The 22,160-nt window shown below is 42.1% G+C and overlaps 2 protein-coding genes across 6 annotated transcripts in view; one reads left to right on the top strand and one right to left on the bottom strand.

The window, feature by feature from the left end:
• Positions 1 to 17,916, top strand: part of LOC306974165 (C-reactive protein-like) — a 431,917-nt gene extending 414,001 nt beyond the window's left edge. Inside the window, exon 6 of the mRNA XM_079571336.1 lies at positions 17,902 to 17,916. The gene's annotated coding sequence lies outside the window, so the exon portion shown is untranslated. The remainder of the gene's footprint in view (positions 1 to 17,901) is intronic.
• Positions 1 to 22,160, bottom strand: part of LOC306974083 (receptor-type tyrosine-protein phosphatase U-like) — a 371,134-nt gene that overhangs the window by 284,806 nt on the left and 64,168 nt on the right. The gene's annotated exons all lie outside the window — the stretch shown is intronic.

Genomic DNA, 22,160 nt, shown 5'->3' with positions numbered 1-22,160 from the left:
GAGGAGCTCAGTTACCCGGGAGGAGCTCAGAGTAGAGTCGCTGCTCCTTCACGTCGAAAGGAGCCAGCTGAGGTGGCTAGGGCATCTGTTCCGGATGCCTCCTGGTCGCCTCCCGCGAGAGGTATTCCAGGCATGTCCTAGTGGGACAAGGCCTCGTGGAAGACCCAGGACACGGTGGTGGGACTATGTTTCCGAGCTGGCCTGGTGTCGCCTCGGGGTCCCCCCAGAACAGCTGGAGGAGGTGTGTGTGGATCGGGAAGTTTGGGCATCTCTGCTGAGACTGCTGCCCCCGCGACCCGGCCCCGGATAAAACGGAAGAAAATGGATGGATGGATGTTTAATATGGTCATACTCTGACAAAAAAAACATGTATTTCATATTAGGCCACACTTGATGCATTGCTTTCCGTATAGCGTTTGAAAGATCTTACAGTTAACGTTAGCAAATCTATAGACATCTACCTTCAAATTGATTTTTCCTTTAACTTCTTTCTCCTTCTCAATTTATTTATCCGCAAATAGGGGCAATAATTTAGAGCATATGTTCCACTCCCTCCACTCTAAGACGTATTACATGCCTTCAGAGAGATTAGACCTCTGATGTAATCTCCTCTGCTTTTGTCCTTTACGGGTGGCTGGGGCCTGGAGCCTGTCCCAGCTGCTTGGATTGCGAGACGGGGTGCACCCTGGACATTAGCCAGTTAATTAATCGCCGAGCTAACAGAGTAGAACACTTTGGTATTTTTTTTCCCCTTTCTTTTTAAACATGGTGTTTGTGAGATTTGGAGATTCAAAGTCATCCAGGTCGTTGCGTGATGAATGTGCCGTGTCACGCTGCCTTCGACTTAGTGTGTGATATGAGGGATTTATGGGGCCTTTATTCTGGCGCAGCTTATGGAGAAGTTTAAAAAAAAAGGATGACAACAATGCAGAGTTTATGTGGCTCTCAATGGGCTTTGATGTACAGTATTATGGGGGGGTAAGTAGTAAAGAAAGTCGAATTGGCAACCGCATTGTCAAACCAGAAGTTTATTGCTAATTTCACTGTAATTCCTGGGCCAATTCACAAGTACACATGAACTGTAGTCTAATTATTTCCTCATACAGTCCAAAAGTGGTGACAATATATCAGCCGTAAGAACAATGTGGCAGGTTTGTGAATCCGACCACAATCAAATAATGGTCAGGAAAAACATTTGAACATTTTCTTGTTGTATTGGCACCTGCCCTCCAACGCAGCCCACTAAAGCTACTCTAAGCGATCCTGTTTTGCTCCTCTAGATGTGCCACCATGTGCGCCACACTTGCAAACAGTAGAAGAAGACCGCCGCTTCACCTCACACCTCCCTCATCCATTTATTATAATAGATCGAAGCAAATGTTCAAAGCAGAGCAGAGTTCACTACTCTACCTACTGATAAAAACAGTTCGAAAAGACATTGCTTAAGGCAGCTTTAAAGGGGCTAGATGCAAGTTAGCCATTTTGTGCTCACTACTGTCACCTCAGGTCACACGTGTAACTGCACCTTTAATATTAAGCTCAGGCATGACGGCACTTCAGACCCAAATGAATACCTTTTTGAGTGACAGTGCAGGATTTTAGAGGCAGTTGTGGTGAACAGGTCTGGGCTCATTCTACTCCTGAGGACAGTAGAATGAGCCCAGACCAAAACAACACTTTGTTTTGGCCAAAGCGCTCAAGCTGCTCTTTTCTAACTGGTCCTTATGGCGTCAGCGTACTTTTTGGAGAACAATTTTCTGAAAAGGTTTTTGCCAAATCCACACCACTCATTAGAGGAAAGATTTTATGCACAAAGTTGGTGGCATCACATCAGTGCGGTTGAACTGGGCGGTCATGACCTGCTTTGCTTTTTAAAGGAGCTGCATAATCATATCATATTATGATACAGGAGCGAGTGTGGTCAGAACATATGATGCCATTGATTTGTGTTAAGCCAGGATTATTGAGTTATTTGTTTTTGAATCGCATGTGATAACGCGATAACACATCAACAGTAATTGACAGTTGGATATCTGTCAATTACTATCGGACGGCGAAACCTCAGAGTCCTCGAAACTACAGAAGTTCAAGAAACAGTTTGTGCACTGAGGTGAACTTCCATATTGCCAGGCTGCGTCACGCGCCCACAGGCATTTCTAGATGTTTTATTCTTGAGTTGCACAATATTGGCAAACCCCCACGACGGCCGGACACTAACTGCATTGGGACGTTTTCATTATTCATTCGGAACACAGTGTAAACAACAAGTCATCCAGGGGAGCCGCCGTGTCCGAGGAGCGCGTTTGGAAATGCCTATATTGCCCCAAACCACGTCAGGCAGGTCCCGAGAGCAGTCAACTCCATTACGGAAATAGTGCTGAGACTGCCCTCCTCCCAGCAGGCCTCCAACCACCAGGCAGTTGGAGGGTATTCAAACACTGCGTGGCGTCATTTCAGCCAAGTTTACACAAGATTCTCAAAGTTGTTGGGGCAAGTCTACCCCAGCACGGGTATTTCTCATCCTAATTTCGGTGTCCCAGCGGAAGCAAACAAAGCGAAATAACCTGCGCTACAATAAAGCCTTTAATCCCCTAGATTCCATAAATGCTAACATACGCGTTTTCAGTCCAGTCATCCTCCTGGCCGGTGCAGAGCTCCTCATTTGGAGCATGCCTCCCTGACCGGTATCGATCGGCCGGGCGCAGCAGCCATTTATTCAGCACATCATTATGAAGTCCCCCTGACCTCTGACAAAATGTTATTAAGCTTTTATGGGGGATCCAGGGCACCAAGTGCTGCTCCCGTGGCCACAACACACTTATTTAGCGTGATGAGCTTTAGAATGGCTGTCTTTAGGAGTCATCACAACTGCTCATATAAAAAGGAAGAAATCAATATCAGCGATGGGCTTTGATGAGTTACAAGTTACTGTTTATGTCTAACTTGAGTCAGACATATTGGTGTTAGGGCTGAAACAACTAATCGATTAATCAACGACTAATGGTTTATTGAAATAGTCGACAACTATTTTAGTAATCGATTAATCGTTTTCTGGTTCACACAGACTCAAATAGAGTATTTTTGATGAAGACCTACTTGTTTTTATAGTTAGGGTCTGTAGTGTTTTGTACACTGTAAATTTCTTGAATATCTATCTGTGTCTCATCCAATCAGAAAGCAGAATTAGATTCCAACAAACACTCACTTTAAGTTTACTCCATCAATATGTCCTCAAGCTGTGCCACTTTAGCGCTATGTGATAAAAAAATTGAAAAAAGAACATTTTCCTACACAATTCCCAGCCAAGTGATTAATCGATTGATCGTAAAAATAGTCGTTAGATTAATCGATTACAAAATAATCGTTAGTTGAAGCCCTAATTGGAGTACTTTACTTGTTCTATTATTTGGTTGCACACACTGCCCGATAAAAAGCTTCTGCAATGTCCAAAGATCCAGTGTTGAATTCATTTTTCGCCAAGATCTTGTGTTGGTGATGGGAGAGCGTGACCACCGTGCAAAGCTTTCCCCAGCACGTCCCAAAGACTCTCAACGGACTCTGTTTTTATATTTTGCTCTTTACTCCCCACTCCTAGCTGAACCAATCGAGGGCTTTCAGCAAACAATAACCATGCATGCAAACGGACTATTTTTTTTATCAATAACAAACCTCTGCCGTGGCTGCCGACATGTTTGCGCGCTAATATTTGTGCCATGTGTTGCTTTGCGAGCTAATTTGTCTTTGGCAGCAGTGGCCGCGCGGATAAACAAGCAAGACATCACGTCTATTGGTATCCATCTTCCGGACATCTGCGCATGCTAAAACGGCCCGTCGTAAAGTCTGTGTATACGCTGACACGTCGCCAAGAGGGAAGGACTCGCCGCGGCAGAGGAGCAATTTGTCAGATATTTCCTCCACCACCACCACCACCACCGACATGTCCCGGCATCTCTTCAGGCAAAACAAATGACCACCTGTTATGTTTTGCGAGCGTGCTAAATGTGCTAGACTTAAAACAAAACTTTTGTGCAATTTAAAACAAAAACAAAAAAAAACATCTGCCCAAAAAATCTGCCAGCACACAACATACTTTTTAATACAAAAGAGAAAATATTTCATCTTGCTTTATTTTGCTGATTGAGAACATGCTGAACTCTGTGACAATTCCTGTGGTTTGGCACTTGCAGAAGAAAATTAACCGTAAACCAGCTTGAAACGTCTTCATTTTGACAATTAAAGGAATTAAGGCTTGTCATCCTTCACGTCATTAAACTAGAATACCATGCCTGTGCTTTTTGTTGTCTATATTGTATCTCAGCGCTGAGTCTGCAGTGTTTACAAGACAAGCAGGCTAATGTAGCTAACTTGCTAGCGGCTAACGGTTCTGGCGATTCTTAAGCAACTTCATGATTAGGGAGTAACCGCATCTCTAAAACTTACCCAGAGAGTAAAAAGTACACAGACAATGCAAAATAAAGAGATACAGCATATCCATATTGAGCGAAATGTAGCTGCTGCAAAAATATTCAAAATGCTGCACTGGCTAAGTAGCTATACGCAAAAAACTCACGGGAAAATCCACACGGAGTCGCTGTAAATCTAGTTCGAGTAGTAGAAATAAGTAAGGATGCATCGCTACCACTTTTTCTAAAACCGATACCGAGGACGAGTACTTTGATTTAAGTACTTGCAGATGAGTACTAGGCATTTTCTTTCACATACTTACTTACTTAACTACTTGTTAATTTACTCATATACATTTCCTTGACTAAAGTAGGCTACACTTTTAAGAGAAGTTATGTAAAAATTGTACAGATGCCATTTTATTTTATTTTATTGTTTTTCATTAAATGTAATTTGTATTGCACTGTTCATCATAGACAGAACAGCTCATGTCCAAAAGCTCCTCGATGCTTGTGCTTTATTCGTTTATGTATTTTTATCTAGCTATAGCATTGCATACGTAACTTATTACTGCAGCTAAATGGTGTCTTTCCGCCTTTTCTTCAGCTCTGTGTGGATTTTCTCGTGTGTTTATAGCATCTTAGCGAGTAGCTACAGAATTTTGATTGTTTTGCTGCAGCTCATTTTCGCTCAATATGGACATGCTGTATCTCTTGATTTTGGATTTTCTGAGTACCTTTTAGTCGCTGGGTTAGTTTTTTCAAATGAATAAGCCCCTGGGCATAAAACGGCGTAAGAATCGTCAAAACCGTGACCATTAGCGTGTATCTTGTAAACACTGCAGACTCCACGCTGCAGCATTAACAATATTTATCTCTGGTTAAATCCAGCACAGACTCTGATTTAGGGAGTGTAGTCTATAGTATAGTCAGCTCTATGTGGAATATTGTATTGCCACTGAAGTATTCTCCAGTTTGTTGATATTTTCTCTCCTCAGTGGAGAGAGTAGGAGCGCTGGCTGCACGTCAAGTGGTATCGGTTTCTGCTATCGGGACCTCATTAATGGGTACAAGTATGAGTACAATCGGCCCGATACCCGATCCTGGTATTGGTATCGGTGCATCCCTAGAAATAAGTAACCGAATAAATGCTAAAACACAGACATGGGGCTGTCTTTGATGTACTGTGGACTTATAATTTTCATCTTTATAAATCAGCAAAGTGAGACCCTGGGGAAAAAAGATAAATTAAGCCTTTGGAAAACAATGATACACTGATATTCATTCAATTTCTAAAATGATATCGAATGAAAAAATAAATGAAGCTCGCTTAAAGGTAAATGAGTAACTTTACTAATCAACCTGCTATGAAAAAGTCGTTATATAAGCCATCTATACACAAAATGCCCTGCACTCGTATTGGTATTCGATATCAGCAAACACTGAAGTCAAAGTACTCGTACTCGCATCGGTTTTAGAAAAAGTGGTATCGGCGCATCCCTAGCACAGAGCCGATGGATAGAACGCGGCTAAGCCTGAGAGACCCCAGCCTGCACTTCCTATGCCATCCCATCCTTGGAGAGAGTGCCAGTATCTTCGGCTTAATTACCGGCCTTTGATTCCCGTGCCCTGTGGAACTCTTGATCCTTTCCTTCCGTGCATTCTAAGCTGTTTTGTCTTCCGCGCAGTTTTTTTTGCTTCCTATCCTCCTCCCCTGTGCACCGACTGTTCTTTTGGAAAACAACCGTAGGTCTAGCCAAAGATTAATCTGCACACACACACACACACACACACACTGACACACAGCTTTAACTTATATTTCCAACAACCTCTTTCCTTGCAGATGAGTTCGAGAAAAAAAGAAAAGGAACTTAGCACTGGGAGCTCAATCACATTCCGGTAAAGAAAGGCATAGTCTCAGGAGCAACTGATCAAACTACTCTGACACTTTTACACATAGGCGAGGGGAGCAAAGTGTATTGTCTGAGGACACAACGGCAGTATGAGTATAAGGCAAGATGTCTGCAGACGTCTTTAACAGCTGCTTATAAGCATAGTCAACTCTTGAAAGCCTTCCATGTGTTTCAACTGATATAGAATTAGGACCTGATGAGCCACGAATACCAAAACCTTTCAGGCATAATGTATTTTGATATTTGGCAAGGCAAGGCATGTTTATTTATACCGCCTTCAACAAAGCTAAAATGGAACTGAATGAGTAAAATCATGACTTGAACTTAACTTTTGCACATTTTCTAATATTATGATAAGAGCTGGGTACTGTTTATGATACCAGTATGGTATTTGAAAAAAATGTAGGTACTACCGGTATCGAAAAAATGAAAGTATCGAAAAGACTCAAATAAATGACTGGTTTGACTGTTTTTTAAGGCTGCAACTAACGATTATTTTTCTATCGATTAATCTATCGATTATTTTTTCGATTAATCGATTAATCTATCGATTATTTTTTCGATTAATCTATCGATTATTTTTCATGTTACCGATTATTTTTTCATTTAAAATGAAGAAAAAAACATTGATGTGTCCAAATGGCATGGCTTTTATATATTTATTTACTACTAGTCTATTTTCCCCACTTTTTAAAATAGTAAATGGCAAATGGGCCCATTCTCTCACTTCTGGTCCTGACCCACAGTTTGGGAACCGCTGATTTAAAACTAACTGAAACCTGCACCTGACGGTTATTTCTGTCTGACCACTGAGAATTAGCATGTGAGTCGCCCAATTCGTTATAGACTGTGCACATTCAGAGAACCAGAGTTACTCTAGGTTACTGTGCTCGTGAGAACCGTGTGGATTCAACTCCTCTTTGAGACAAAAAGAACACGGACACGGCTTTACTCTCGTCTGTCCATCAAACTACTGTCCTGATTCTCCGCTAGACACAACAACAAGAGAGTTTAAATGAGTGTGTGGCCGATGCCCCGAGTCCGCGCAGAGAAAACATGAGAGCAGCGCCCGGGACACGGGGACGGGATGCAGCCGCGCATGAGGGCAGCATGAGGGCAGCATGAGGCGAAGCGAGAACCGGGAGACAAGACAGCCGAGCGGGGCACGAGCGGAGAAGTAGCCTACTCGCGTGTTGTTGGGAGAGACGGGGAAGGCGGTCGGTCTCTCCTGCTCATTCACTTCAGCAGACTGCTCCGTTTTGGTTTTATATGCGGCAAAGTAGGCGGAGAGTGAGTGCGCGCTGTCAGAGCCTGTCCCCGTAACAACGCGTTGATTAATCAGTGAAACAACACCGTAGTTTGACTGAGATGCAGCCGCGGGTGTTTTCGTTTCACATGTTCGTTCATAGCCGTTGTGCTGTAGCCTGGCTAACGCCAGACTAAAATCACAAGTGATATTGCAGTTCGAAATGATTAGAGCGCACACAGCAGTCTGGCGTTAGCCAGGTTAGTTGTGCTGCTGTGATATGACATTTCCGCTCGACACAGTGTGCAAACAACAACATTATTAGGCCGTTTCTGGAAATACTCCCACACTTTTGACGACTTTTGCCGTGCTTTTCCCCCCTCGGTCGCAGCGTTTGCATTACGCGCAGCCACGCTGGAAGTGAAATGTATACAAGCGACGCGTCGACGCACAAAAACGGCGTCGACGTATTTACGTAATCGACGACGTCGACGCGTCGTTGCAGCCTTACTGTTTTTCAAAAAGTAGTCATCTGGACGGGGTTGTCGAGGATTCAAAATATTTCCGCTCTCATCGATACAGCTGTGGTTCTTCAACCCCGTTTGAAAAATGACATTTCGGGTTTTTGGATGAGAGGCCAAACGTCATTTCTCAATCACCTCGTCCAGATGACTTAGGGCTGGGCAATTAATAACATTTTAATCGAATCGAGATTTTAATAAAAGTCGATGAAAAAAATATGGACGCCTGTCAGGTCAATCCCAGGGAAAACACTCAGCCCAAACAAACAGGAAGCACGGATGATACATGCGGAAGCAAGAGGTCCTGGTGAAGAGTTCACCTTCGAAGATGGAAAAGTATCGATCGCTATTTGGACCATGTGGATTTGTTTTGAGGCTGCAGCCGTGGATTAGCTGGACTTCTAACAGTGAATTGTAAGTTTGATCGTCTTTGTTACTAATAAATGCGCGATTTACTAATTTCTTCATGTACATATTAACTTGTTAGCGCTTCACTCCGTGACATCGTGGCCTTTTGAGCTTTGCACACAAACATGCGCTCGTTGTCTGCCTCTGACATTCTTCAAACATTCCAATTTCCAAATCCCTAAGATGACTACATTTGAAAACCTTTGCCACAACCGCTGTTCTACAGTATCTCTCTTGAATGTTGACCTCGAAATGGCTTCCATTACATTACAACCCATGAATCCTATACACTTATAACCTTCCAATTTGAACAACCCTTTCTCCCTGATGCATACATTCAAATGAGCACTCAGCAAAGTGTTACAGAAGAGCTTAGTATTGAGCGTCCTATTATTCCGATGAAGAAATACGACTCAAATGCAAAGCTGTAAGTGCGTCTCAGTCACTTTCATGCCGGTACATTCGGAGCAAATGCGGGTTATCTGGGAGGTATAGAGGGCACTCATCTTCTATGTAAAACAAACGGGCTGTGGTGGGAAGGCAATATATGCAAATGAAAAGGGACATTTCGCCGCGACGCGCATATATTTATTCGGGCGACGAACATAAACACGGCATTCCATCTGCAGCCGTTGAAAGAAAGGAGGAAGAATTGTCGCTCAATCAAAGGCGCGCGGGGGAAGATGAGGATTTTAGCTTTTGTCGGCACGGGCCATAAAGGTGCATTGTGGGAGATTTACAGAGAGCTATTTGGAGAATGAGACAGGGGGTAATGGCCGTAATTTTGCTTTTGTAGCACGACACATACAGCGAAAATGGCCATGTTTATGTAGCCTTAAAATGAGGCTTTTGGAGGTGTACGGAGGTGGGGTGAAGCGTTCAGGGACTTTCAGCTGGAAGTAGCAGGTCAAGAAGTGGCAGGGATGTCTGTGAATGCAAATGTAGAGGTGTGGGAGTACTTAAAATGTCTTCTCAAATACGCGCCACACGGGTGAAATGAGGACGGGATGAGTTTATAAGGGTGCTCGATAGGTTTCAAGGAGGCGGAGGGATCATATAATGTTTATATCATCATCAACCACTGTTTTGAGCATCAGTGCTACTCTGGGGAATAAGATCATTCAACATATGTCTATGCTAACACGGTTTACTGCATGGGGGCTAAATTGTTTTCACAGTATTAAAAAACACAGCAACTAGAAAAAGTAATCTTGAAATAAGTAAAATTGTCCATGATTTGAGTCTACTTTCAAGAAATCTGTCCATACGGCAATACATAGAAGATAAAAGAAATTATTAATTTACTTGAAATAAACTGTTGCAGTCATTTTATCTTAATTTAAGTGTAAATACCTTTCCCCATGGACATATTTCTTGAGATTAGACTCTCAAATCAAGTACATACTTCTTATTTCAAGAAAATGTCATTTATTTCAAGATTACTTTTAGCAGTGTATCCCTTAATAATAACTAATTATAAGTTATTTAACCTCTTAACTCCCGCCTTAACAAAGCACATTTTTTCCAACTTCGGTTTTACCCAAATCTAAAAGCTTACAGACTATAGGCCTGGGTAACTCCTCATTTGAAAGCTAAGACCTACAAAACTCATATAAGCCTCTTCCTCATTATTAAGATGGTTGTTTTTGTCGTTTTTGGTTGTGCTTTCATCGCGTTTTTGTTGCTTATTTGATATATTTTGGTCATATTTTAGTGGCTTGATCACAGTTGCATTACACTGGGGGGGAAAAAACAGCCCAAAAAGCATTGAAAACATGACAAAAATGTGGCAAAAAAAAAAAAAAACATGATTTAAAACGCACCCAAAGAACTAAAACATGACAATAAGTATGTAGGTCTTGGCTTTCAAATGAGGCGTTACTCTGGCCTATTAAGCTCTCCAGTCGAGAAGCTTTTAGATTTGGGTAAAGCTGGAGAAAATGTGCTTGGTTAAGGCAGGGGTTGCGAGGTTAAAGGTGCATTATGCAACTTTTTATGCGGGAAAACAAAGCTGATATGTGTGCGTATTTGACCTCGTAGTGACCCAGCGGCTGTGTGAGTGGTCAGCATGACTCCTTAACTTTCGATCGCGGTGGCCTCTACAACGCTCCAGGATCAATTATTTTGAAAGTTTTGTGGCGCGAGGGTCCGTCAACAGTGAAAACCTTCCAAACAATTGATCCTGGAGCGTCCAAGAGACCACTGTGATGGAAAGTAAAGGCGCCATGCTGACCATTCACGCAGCCGCTGGGTCACTACGAGGTCAAATACACACCAATATCAACTTTTCTTCTACACATAAAAAGTTGCATAATGCACCTTTAAAAAAGAAGGGTGACATAGCTTTTATGGAGACTGCAAGTGCACAATTCATTTTTAACAACACTTTTGAAATTTGATTAATCACAGTTAATGTAATTATATTCATCATTAATACTCGGCCGACATAAAATGCTCCAATTCAAAGCCATTGCTCACATTTCATCAACAAACTAATTGCTGTTTCATGAATTAAACATGAAAAGCCCAACTCCAATTCGTGTCGGCATGCTTTTTAATGTTCCTGGCCTTGAAGTAAAGGCATTTTTCTAATTTTTGTGTGTGTGTGTGTGTGTGTGTGTGTGTGCAAACAGTGTATGGACTCTGAAAGGGAGAGCCTTTGGATTGCAAATTACAGAGTGGACAAAACCCATAAAGCATTTGCGATCAATCCATGGTCGATGCATTCACTCCCTTTGGACCAATCGCGAGCTAAAGCATTAATGGTTAGCGTTCTCGCCTCTCCCTATGGAGTTGGCATGTTTATCTTATGGATGTCTCATAATAATAAAAGCACCTTAACCTAACTTTGAGAGCCCCTATACATCATTTAATTGAATAATAACCCCTTGCTTAAGTTAGAATTAGACCTTCTAGCACGCCACTTTAGTATATTGTTGTTATCCAGCCGACTGACGAAACGCTCACTATGTATTGTCTCTTTCATTCACAATGATCGGCCCACCCACACTCTATCATCTAATTTGACACCCATACCACCCACTTTATTGAGCAACGCAATTTGCATTGCCCTGCTTATTCAAGAGGAAAGGAGGCAAGAGATAGATGGAAAGAAAAAAACGCCCTTCATTTGGGAGTTTGACGTTGCTGAAGCTCAAATATTATACTTGGATTTCGGCAATTCCCTTTCTCATCAAACTGTATCAAAACAATCTCCGTCAGATGAAAAGCCTCGGTGATTTTGCGATACACTATAGAGAGACTTTAAGGCCAAGAAATGCGATCGGAAGCCATCGGTAAACATTGTACTCATTGTCCGCAGAATCACAGACGAGCGGAGTCAGAAAGTCAGACGGAGGAGAAAGAGTTTCAGGTTGAGGGTTGTGAAGGTTAGCAGACGGAACAGTATGAATTCGGCCGGGCACTGCGTTTGTTTACCCGAGCAGACTCAACCAGACGAGCCTTGGTTTGTATGTCCAACCTTGGGAACTGTGCAATTAAAAGACAGCAGCAGCAGCAGAAGCAGCAGAAGCAGCATTGTGCAGCACTTTCTGGAGCATTATTGGGGAAAATAAAAGCTGGGGCCGGCTTTTATTTGATTCGAAAAAAGTCTTCGAAGGTGCCGTTAGGACACGACGGGTTCTGTTCTGATGCCCATCCGTGTTCTGGAATGAGTCTGTAACTTTATCCCCCGTAATGCCAGGATGTAACGCTCGGCTGGGCGCTGAACCCATCTGTCCAAACACAGCTGAAGAGGGGAAAGGAGGGAAGGATGGCTGACATATGCCACATACCAGAGCGCTGGGGAATCCAAAACATGGTGGATCTCTGGCAACTGGGCCTCATTCATGGATTTCTTTTTCACGACTATGAAGAAGGACATCAGGGACATGGCAGGTTAAGTCCCTGTCAACTTTGCTTTAGAACCCCTTTTATTCCTGATTTGATCTTGATCTAGGCCTGCATGGTGGAAAAGTAATATATTTCTGATTTGGTAGTAAGACATGAGGCTGTCACACAGTTTTACACTGTTTTGCATATTGTTGAACAAAGTTTTGAGAATTCAACTCATCCGTGTGCTCTTTAAAACAGTATTTTTAAGGGGTCGGATATATCCTTTGTATTGCGGCGGTGTGTTTCAGCTGCTCTCAGAATTGTCAATGCTGTCAGAACCCTATTGTATTATTAATGCCATTTTGGTGTTTTCGAGCTCAAGCTGAAAAAAAAAAAAAAAAGCCCAGTCTTCATTGTTTGGAAACGAGATAGTAATTCTACAATTTAGCCCCAAGGCTGCCTTGGCTCTGAACCATAAAACTAGTTTTGGCGTTTCTTTGAACCTTTGCACGAGGAGGTTATGGGCAGTGGAGGAATAAATATTTTCCAAACAATTTGACTATTTTACTCAAGGTTTTTCTCACTCTATTATCTTTATTCTTTGATGCATTATTCAAAAAGGAACAGTTACCCCGAAAAACTGACACTTTTGTTCATTTTGCCAATTAACATCCCAGGTTTTTGTCAGTTATGTTGGAAGACACTCAATGATTAAGTCTATCTATTTTGTCTTGTTTTAATGCTTGGTGCAGCCCTGTGTGGCAACTCCTGTTGTGATATTGGGCAGTACAAAACAATGGAGTTGCCACATTGAATATTTGAAGCATAGTGGACAAGTGGTTGCCTCACAGCAAGAAGGTCCTGCGTAATCTTTTTCCCCTGCCTCCAAAAACATGCGGGTCAGGTTGGCCCACGGTGGCGATGTATTTTGATGTTATGTTTGAACTGGGTGTCTAAATAAGAAAATCAACTTAAGTCTAATGGCTGGTGTATGTGGTTCAATTTATTTTTGTCTAATAAGATGTGGGGATAGTAAAATCTTGAGCTGCACTTGTCTCCCCTGTGCGATGGTTCAAAAGGCAATCGTAGCTACGACCAAAGTTTATCGTAGAGAATATCAGGCTACAGACAGTGTATGTTTAGCTGTGGCGAGTGCCGCGTGCAAGCGGTGTTTGTTTCCGCGGAAAAGTGCAGGGAAAGTCCTGAATAATGCAGAGTCGGACCCGCTCCTTCCCAGCCTCTGTTGCTTTGACTCTGGCGGAGTGCGGTGTTGACGGGACACTGACGGAGATCCTATTTGTAGCGAGAGGAGGCTCACTCTGTGACTAGTGTTCCAAAATATCAAACACTGAATGATGTCGGTCGCAGCTCATCTTTGGTCGTACGACGGTTCTACTTTAAATGTTTGTCCCTGTCTCACTGTACAACCTAAGATTTTCACAGGCAGCCCCCACTCCGACAATTAGACCCAATGTCGCAAGAGTGAGTGAGGCAAGCTATCATAACTCTCGGGGGCATTCCTTGCGCATTCCAAGGCTTCAATTTTAATTTCTGGATATTCGGGAGCCGAGCCAGAAACGGATTGAAGAGCTTCCATTACTTTCATATCCGCCGCCATTGCCAAACTACAACCAGCAAATAAGGCGCAAATGCTTGATGCACCTACAACACCCGCCCCCCCCCCACTCACTGAATGGTAGGTTGAAATTCGACCGATGTAACGCGGCCACTGAGGTCGGACCCAGACGTACATGTAGGGATATTATAATTGACCGGAGTTACCGATGGCTAAGGCCAGGCTACATCAGGAGGGGCATCTAGCTGAAAAATCCAACCAAATCATTGTGCAACCCATGTAGTTCGGCCCAGGGCATTGTGACTAAAAGTAAAAAGTAAGGCCGGACGATATGTCACTAACTGTCCCCCATTTTTATCTAATTTAGTATTCATATTGTTATGTACCAACACAATAGACTTACATATACTATTTCCAAATGATTCAGCTAATCCGTGAGGTCCGTGAGCATCTTAAATTACCAGATACCAGATACTTGAAACTGAATTAACTCACACATCTCATTTTAATGAAAGACCAATGCCCCCCGCTTTTGTTTCAAAAGTTGATGATTTTTTTTTGGCCTATTGCTTATGAAAGAGCTCACTGTCAAGCTTAATTACAGCCTTCTTTATGATGCGTCCACACCAGCTCCATGACCGCCACCAGAGAATTCACTTAACTATGCGCCCCAATGCATTACGGCACTTAAGCAGACGCACCAATAATGTTTTTAAAGCTCTCAATCCATCAGTTTGTCTGGATCACTGGAAACCTCTCGACATCTCCCACTCCCTTTTTCTTTTTACACGCGCAGCAGCTGGCGGAGTTTTACAAGCAGCGGGGCTCGGAGTTCGGAGGGAAGGCCAAAACTATTAGAATGTTAGATAGCACTTGGCGCAAAGGCTATAGACCAAAAGAAAAGCTTTGAGCACCCCCCCAAAAATATGTCAGCCTCCAAACAAAATGGCTCAAGTCGTTTGTGGCAAAACTAGGAGCTTTGCCTCATGCCGATTTCCAAACGTTGCTGTATTTTTGTGTGGAATGACAGACTCTAGGTTCTTGTGTGGGAATTCAGCTTTTTATAAATTCATGCCCATGTTTTCAGTAAAAAAAACAAACATAAGACAACAAGACAACACCCTCGAATGATGTTTATCCCCATTGGGAACATTATTGCAACTTCCAAACAGCTTTGTCGACTGCAATTAACCTGCACAATTATCAACGGGCCGGCTCTTGTTTACAAAGTGTGTTGTCCCAAATTGTGTTTGGGCAAATTGACTGACTTACAACGGGCCAATTAGGTGATAAAACCAGACGTGTGAATGCAAAATATCGTCTTGTGCAACTTATAAGCCGCGGAAAGTTTATTATCGCATCGTCAGTAATAAATGCTCTTTATCTTGTCATCTGAATAAGCGTTTTGGTTCATTCGTGGATGCTCGAGCAATCGTTCGGGTTACCCTGTAACCCTGGTTCTCTGAGTGGGGAGACTATTTCTCCAGTGCTTTCCAAAATATGGAGTGGAAAGTGTCTTGAACATGACAGAGAGTCTCGGTTTTCAGTTCTTTACAGTATTTAGAGTCCTGTTTATAACTGTTGGCTGTCAATACAAAACACATCTTACTATTAGATTACGACAATGGTTTTTGTTTTCACTACTTCCTTCTAATCCATGCTCACCCTGCTGCCAATGATGATGTTTTGTACACACCGGGATCAGCACTGCTACTTGTTTTAACCAGTTTTCCATTCACAGACAATATTTAAATCATCATTTTAAACTCATCTTGGTCTCTGGCTTACATTTTGTTGTTTTTAAATGATCTAAATCTGCTTATTCAAAGTTTCTTTCTTTATTTGGCCGATCCTCTGGTTCAACATGCCCTGCAAGTCGCCTCTGTCCCTGTCCCCATGAAACGAAACACATGAACTGATCAAATTGCTGCTGCAGGAAATTCAAACATGAATGAATGCCTATAGAAAATGAGTATGCTATTTTGAGGGAACATTGTAGTGTAATAAATAGTCATATTTGGCATAATATCCCCCTTTTTAAACATGCAATACAAAGGTTATGTGTCCAAAGGTGTTTTTAACAACCTCTATGGCATATATTGAACCTTTAAGGTAAAAGTAGATTTATAATAAGCTTGCACCTGATAGCATTATAAAAATTCCAATCCACACGGGGCACTTTATCTTGCAGTGGGCCACAGCTGGCAGTAGCCCCATTTAAAACACATTAGGATCGGAAAGAAAGTTAAAAGACTCCCCCATTGCCACTGTGGAGGTAATGTGTACATAAAAGCGTGCATTTGAAACACTGTGTCCTTTCAAGGTAACGGGCGCGGCGCCAGTCGTCAGGCCGCTGCAGGTAGGGAGGTGAAAGATGTGGGCTTAATGCTGCCCATATGTCTCCTAATACTCGGGAGGAGCCCGTCAGAGTGACCTCTTGTTAAGTATCCGCCGTCTTACAAAGGTCGCGCGGACTTTTGACCTGGCGATGATGGCCCGAGCTGCGTGGACTCCGGAGAGGGCCGGGGAAAAGTCAGGCCAGGAGTGCCGTGGCGGTGTTAGGGATTTCAAACCGATCTTCTTCAGTCAAAAGGGTAGACGCGATGGTAACCTTCGCCTATATAATAAGCTCCTCTGCCGACAAGGGCATGGAATATAATATGAGAAGAATATTGAGGGAACACGGTCAGACGCTATTGCTACAACTGTGCTGCGGCAGAAAGACTGAAACATGACTGATCTTCAAGCAAAGCAAACACACTGGTCAAGATCAGTATTTGAACCAGCAACCATCATACTCGACCGACCTGAAACCTCTCCTGGTTCCAAAACTAAAATCCCCATAAATTTGCCTGTAGTCTTAAACTTGAAGTTTAAAGCAGTACTAAGTAGCTCATGCCCCTAGAGACCATAAGCGCCAATGCAAGTGTTGTAGCATGTTTAGGTTTTTAACTCATCAATTGTCCGTGAGAGTAAATACTACGCTGACAGAAAAGACAAAGGGAGAGAGGGATATTATACATCCAATTACACAATGGAGATCATTTTTTTTCAATCAAAAAACTAAGTTAGTTATAACACAGCCTGAATACAGCAAAAACTATTAAGCGATATTTGCATGATGCCCAGTGTTGGGGAGAATACTTTGTAATTGTATTTAGTTACAGAATACTGAATATTTGCCTTAAAGTGTATTTTGAACGTATTCCATTACTTTGTCCAATCATAGAACTGTATTCTGAATACAAATACTTTCACGTTGATTTGCATTAAAATCATGCATAAAAGCTGTGTATGATTAAAAACATGCAGCTAGACTTGCTAAACCAGCTGCTATGAATTTATTTGCTCTTCATTAAGAATGTAAAAAAGCACTTTCCCAACGCCTCCACAGCCCAGAGTGACGTAGAGCTAAACTTTTACCCGCTTGGTCATTTCTCTCTTATTATTATGATTATGAAACTGACATTTGATGCCTGAGTACTGTGAGGTATTCCATTGTTATTAGAAAAGTAACTGTATTCTAAATACCCTCAAATGAAAGAGTAACTTTACCAGAATACAGTTACTCAAAATTAGTATTCTAAATATGTATTCTGAGTCCAAGTATTCAGTTTCAACCCAACACTGATGATAGGGCTGTGCAATTCGAAATTCGATTATGATTTCGATTATCACACTAAACGATTACAAAATAAGCACAAACACAGCAGACTTGCATTATTTAAGGGATTATTTTCCCTTCGCATTTCACGTGCCATGGCTCATGCTTTTGCCTGACATAAAAACAAACAACGCTGTGTGATGACGTCATCAGGCCGCGCTGCTCAGTTTACTTGCGCAGGTGTGAGGGCTGGCCAGTAGGGGGCAGGTGTGAAACAGAGACCTCTCCCTAATCGAGGCAAACTTGAAATCATTTGTACTTTTATGACTGTTCAGAAAACAGAACATATTTAGCAACGTTTTTTGATTAATAAATTAAAAAAATATATATAGCCAGACTTTTTTTTTAAAGGCAATAATAATCGCGCTTATTATTTTTTCAGCCCTAACTGATGATGCCGTAATTTACCCCAAAACATGCATACGAGGCACCCCCTATCATCTCAAGTTCCAGACGCGGGCATTTTCCCCCCTATGGTGCAATCGCAAGCAGACTTTGCGGCAGGAAAAGTCTGGCCCGAGCACAGACAAGATAAAGCCAGTGGATTTTACAGATCAATTTGAAAAGTCGATATCTTTCTGTAACCTTGATTCGAGCAGCAATCTGTCTAGGCCGCAGCCAATACCTCTGCAAATGATCTTTAGCACCTTTTTAATTTAACACGCTGGATTTCCCCCCCTTTGCGTTCGCTCTGGATGTTAATGCTGTGAATCTATGCCAACAGGATTACTGCGCAGAATGCCTACTTTTAAAGATTCCAATATTTGTCAGACAAAAAACGGCATAAGGCAATGTTTCTTGGATGTTTTCGGCTCTGAACGGAACAGCCAGAATTAGAAGCCTGACCTACTGTAACTAACATGGGACATAACTAATTCATAGACAACTCGTAGCTGCTTGGCGAGGACAAGCGTAAATCTAGGTTGCCAAAAGAAAGAATACGAAACTGAGAGGACATTGTCATCGCAATATGAGCTGGGGCACTATTCCACACTGCCGCAGTGCATTTTCAATTCATACCCATCCCATTACGCTCTACAGTTTTTGCAATTCTCACTGGAAGAAGACGGCTCGACCAGCTGCCGATCCATAATGTCTTTTTAGCACTATAAAAGAAGCAGGTAAACACACATCAAAGCATGCATGCGGCAACAAGATGTAATCTTTTTCCTCCCGGTCAGATCCCTGCGGCGAAGGGTGAGTGAGACCTAAGGGGAAAGGAGACGAGAGCAGATGGCTTCACTGAGACGCTAGCGCACTATGACAGGTGGAGAGAACCCTCCAAGACCCGCCGAAGGGGCCTCCCGGGTAATGATAATGTCCAAGGGCTTTCTCTGCGTGGTGGAGTGTGTCTGTAGGTTGGTATAGAGCTGGGAGGCAAGGGGCAGTGAGGTAGCGGAGAAAACAAGATAGGGGTATTAGAGGGGGAATAGGGGGAGCTGTCAGTCCAAGCATGATCCTTGGGAAGCTGAGCATCCGACAAAGACGTCCTGGATGACCTGTGAAGGGTAACTTAATTATGACACTGTGGAATAGAAGTCAATCTTTGCACTGTCTCAAGAAATGTTCGTACTGTCAGTGTTTCTTAGTTTCTGCAGCAGTGTAAATTTGCTTGATTTTAGACAAGAGGGATGAAAATAATAGCAGAAGAAAATGAAAACCTCAAATCTGCCATACAAGAAATCAAGTACTGGACAGTAATCATTGCTAAGAAGAAAAAAAAATGGAAACCCAATGAACCGGGATGAAGGGGCATATGTCTAATCAAACGCCTGGGGCATGTGAAAAGGTATCAGAAAGTAGGTGGAATAAGCATGGCATCTATGTATCCTGGCAACAAGACTCTGCCAGACAGATAACAATTTCCATTACGTGTTTTGGGGAGGGAAAAAAAATGGAAAACACTTTGGATACATAAGAGAAGTGGTAATTACCACTGGCCTGACCAACAAAAGAAAAAAAGGGTCTGTAATGTAAAAAAAAATCCAGTGTTGCATGACTTGTTTTCACCAAGATCTTGTATAAATGATGATGAGTGTGACCATAGCATAAAGTCTTCTCCAGCACATCGCAAAAATTCTCAATAGGGTTAAGATCTGAACTCTTTTATGGCCAATATGCCCCTGCCATCAGGGAAGCAGAAATCCATTGATGGAATAACCTGGTCTGATTCTTCGGGCACATACAGTAGTGTTGCTGAACCTAGACCTGATCAACTGCAGCAACCCCAGATCATAAAATAGTTAAATACAGGTGCCGCCTTTATTTTTTGTGTTGAAGTCCTAAGATGTTTTTGTAACCAGTAAATCTATGTCATTCATATAGTATTATCGTAAGAAATTCTCAAATAAACGTGTAAATCAAACCTATAGGGTAAATCAAACCTATAGGGTTTGATTTACCTATAGGTTAATCAAACCCTATAGGCTTCTAGCTGTGAAAGTCCACTGTATTGTAAGTCATTGACTAGGAAGTCAAAGAACTGAAGAAAACTCGGTTGCAACACTTACTTGGGGCCTTTCTGTGGAGTTTGCATCTCCCCTCGCTAACCCCCAAGCCGCTGCTCCACAACATTGATGCAATTAACAGCAACATGTGTTTTTTTCTCCAGTGAACAACACTAATAATTTATTCAGAGTTTTCCGATCCTTCTTCTGTTTGGCTATGCTCAGAGGCATTCCTTTGTGGGGCAGGTACAACATCTTGAAAGGAAGAAACTCCTCAAAACACATTAAAATTGCGTATTATTATCATTTAATGGAGCCCGGGGAAAGCCTTACCTTCTGACTGCTCGTGAAAACAAAGACAGATTGTTGCCTAATGAAAAATATATTCTTCCCCCGCTTCTCGCTGTTGTGCGGCACGCCAAAGCGACACCTAATCATTTCCCGCTCGCAATGCTTACTCATACAGGAAACAGACCAGCAAAGAGTTGTTCTGTTTTTCTGAACCATTTGCCTTGGAATGGATTTAAGAGGGGTGGTCATTGACTTGTGGGGGATCGCGCAGTGAAAAAGGCTGTTCAGAATGATTAGCCCCTCGGAGACTCGCGGCTAATACCCTTTTTCATTGCACTCCAAGATTATCAAAAGCCAGTCAGTTGTTTCTGCTGGTGAGGAACTGTGAGCACAAAATGGAGTAGGGCTTTGAGAGCGGGATGTAACTTTGGTTAATTTGCTCAATAGCACGATACGGGTAAAGTATGGCAAAATATCAAAGTCATACAGTTGCCGCAAGGAACTTATTTCTGAAAGAGTATAAAGTCTCTCCAGTCTTCATTAGGGATGGTCCGATATGAAAATTTTCTGCCGATACCGATATCCAATATTTGCCTCACTGGTGTGGCCGATATCCGATATTTGCCGATATTTATTTCAACGTTAAAAATCAATAGAAAGGCTTACTCAAATGTGGTAAAGTTTGTAAATTGTTCCATTATTGGAAAGTCTTATGCTTATGCCTGGGACACATCTCACACACCAGGATGAAACAATCCTTTTTATTAGAAAAATATTAAAAAGACCAATTGCAATGTTGGAGTGAAATGTCATTTTGTTTTTGGCTAAATATTTACTCAGACCTACTTATTATTATACTTTCACCCATGTCTTCTATTAATGGGAAACACTGACACTGGGAATATGCTAGGCTACTATTTATTGCATTTTTTAATAAAATATGTAGCCTTCCATGTTGTTTAAGCTACATGTTTTAACTTTAAACAAATCTGATAAATGACACACAGCTCTGTATGAAGCTTTGGAGTTGGAAATATCATAATGTCACTTTAACAGCACCTTATATGAACTTATGAGGCCAGACTGAATATTTAGAGTTGGTTTAGAGCTGGCAAAAAGCAAACAGTAGATTTACAAGATTAGCATGAGCTTTGATCTGCTTTGTTTTCAATGATAAATGCGCGAACGATCGCAAATGCGTCTAATTAAATATGCGCGAAAATGCGACATGACATAACGCCTCGTTTTCACAGGTCATTAACATGACAAAGGTGGGCAGAGTAAACGTCAATACAGACATTATCATCACTGTAGTTAGACCTACATGATGACAGAAAGGTCATGTTTACGGGCGTAGCCTTTAGCCTGTTAGAAGCTATGCTAGCGCTAACAAACAAAGTTATAAATCTGGCGTCAGGACGGAGAAACTTTTGCAAAACTCACCTCAGATGTAGCGACAAATAATCCATCAGAAAATGATTCCTGTTAATCCTGACTCAGAATAATGTCCATGAGGCAGTTTTAGTCCAGTTTGTTGCAGCAGTAACTTGTGGCTCTGTATCTCTGTGGTGTCCAAGTGTCCGCTCCACTTTGTTTAAACTTAGTAAAAACATACTTTCTTTTGGAGACGTGTGAATTTATGCTGGAGGTTCTTTATTTTTAGGAGCCACTGTTTATTTGAGATAATTTGAATAAATTGTTGCCCCAGTCAGGTCAGTGCAGCCCGTCTACACTGCTGCTGCTTTCAGGTGCGCTATTACATTACGGTGTAGTAAATAATTAAAAGAAAAAAAAAATATCGGCCGATATTTTTCCATATCGGACCGATACCGATATGGGAAAAAAAGACAAATATCG

This window comes from Gobius niger (assembly GCF_951799975.1).
Source record: "Gobius niger genome assembly, chromosome: 14".
In the NCBI taxonomy this organism is placed as follows: domain Eukaryota; kingdom Metazoa; phylum Chordata; class Actinopteri; order Gobiiformes; family Gobiidae; genus Gobius; species Gobius niger.
The sequence above is the reverse complement of the archived record's forward strand: the minus strand, read 5'-3'. Positions and strand labels throughout refer to the sequence as shown.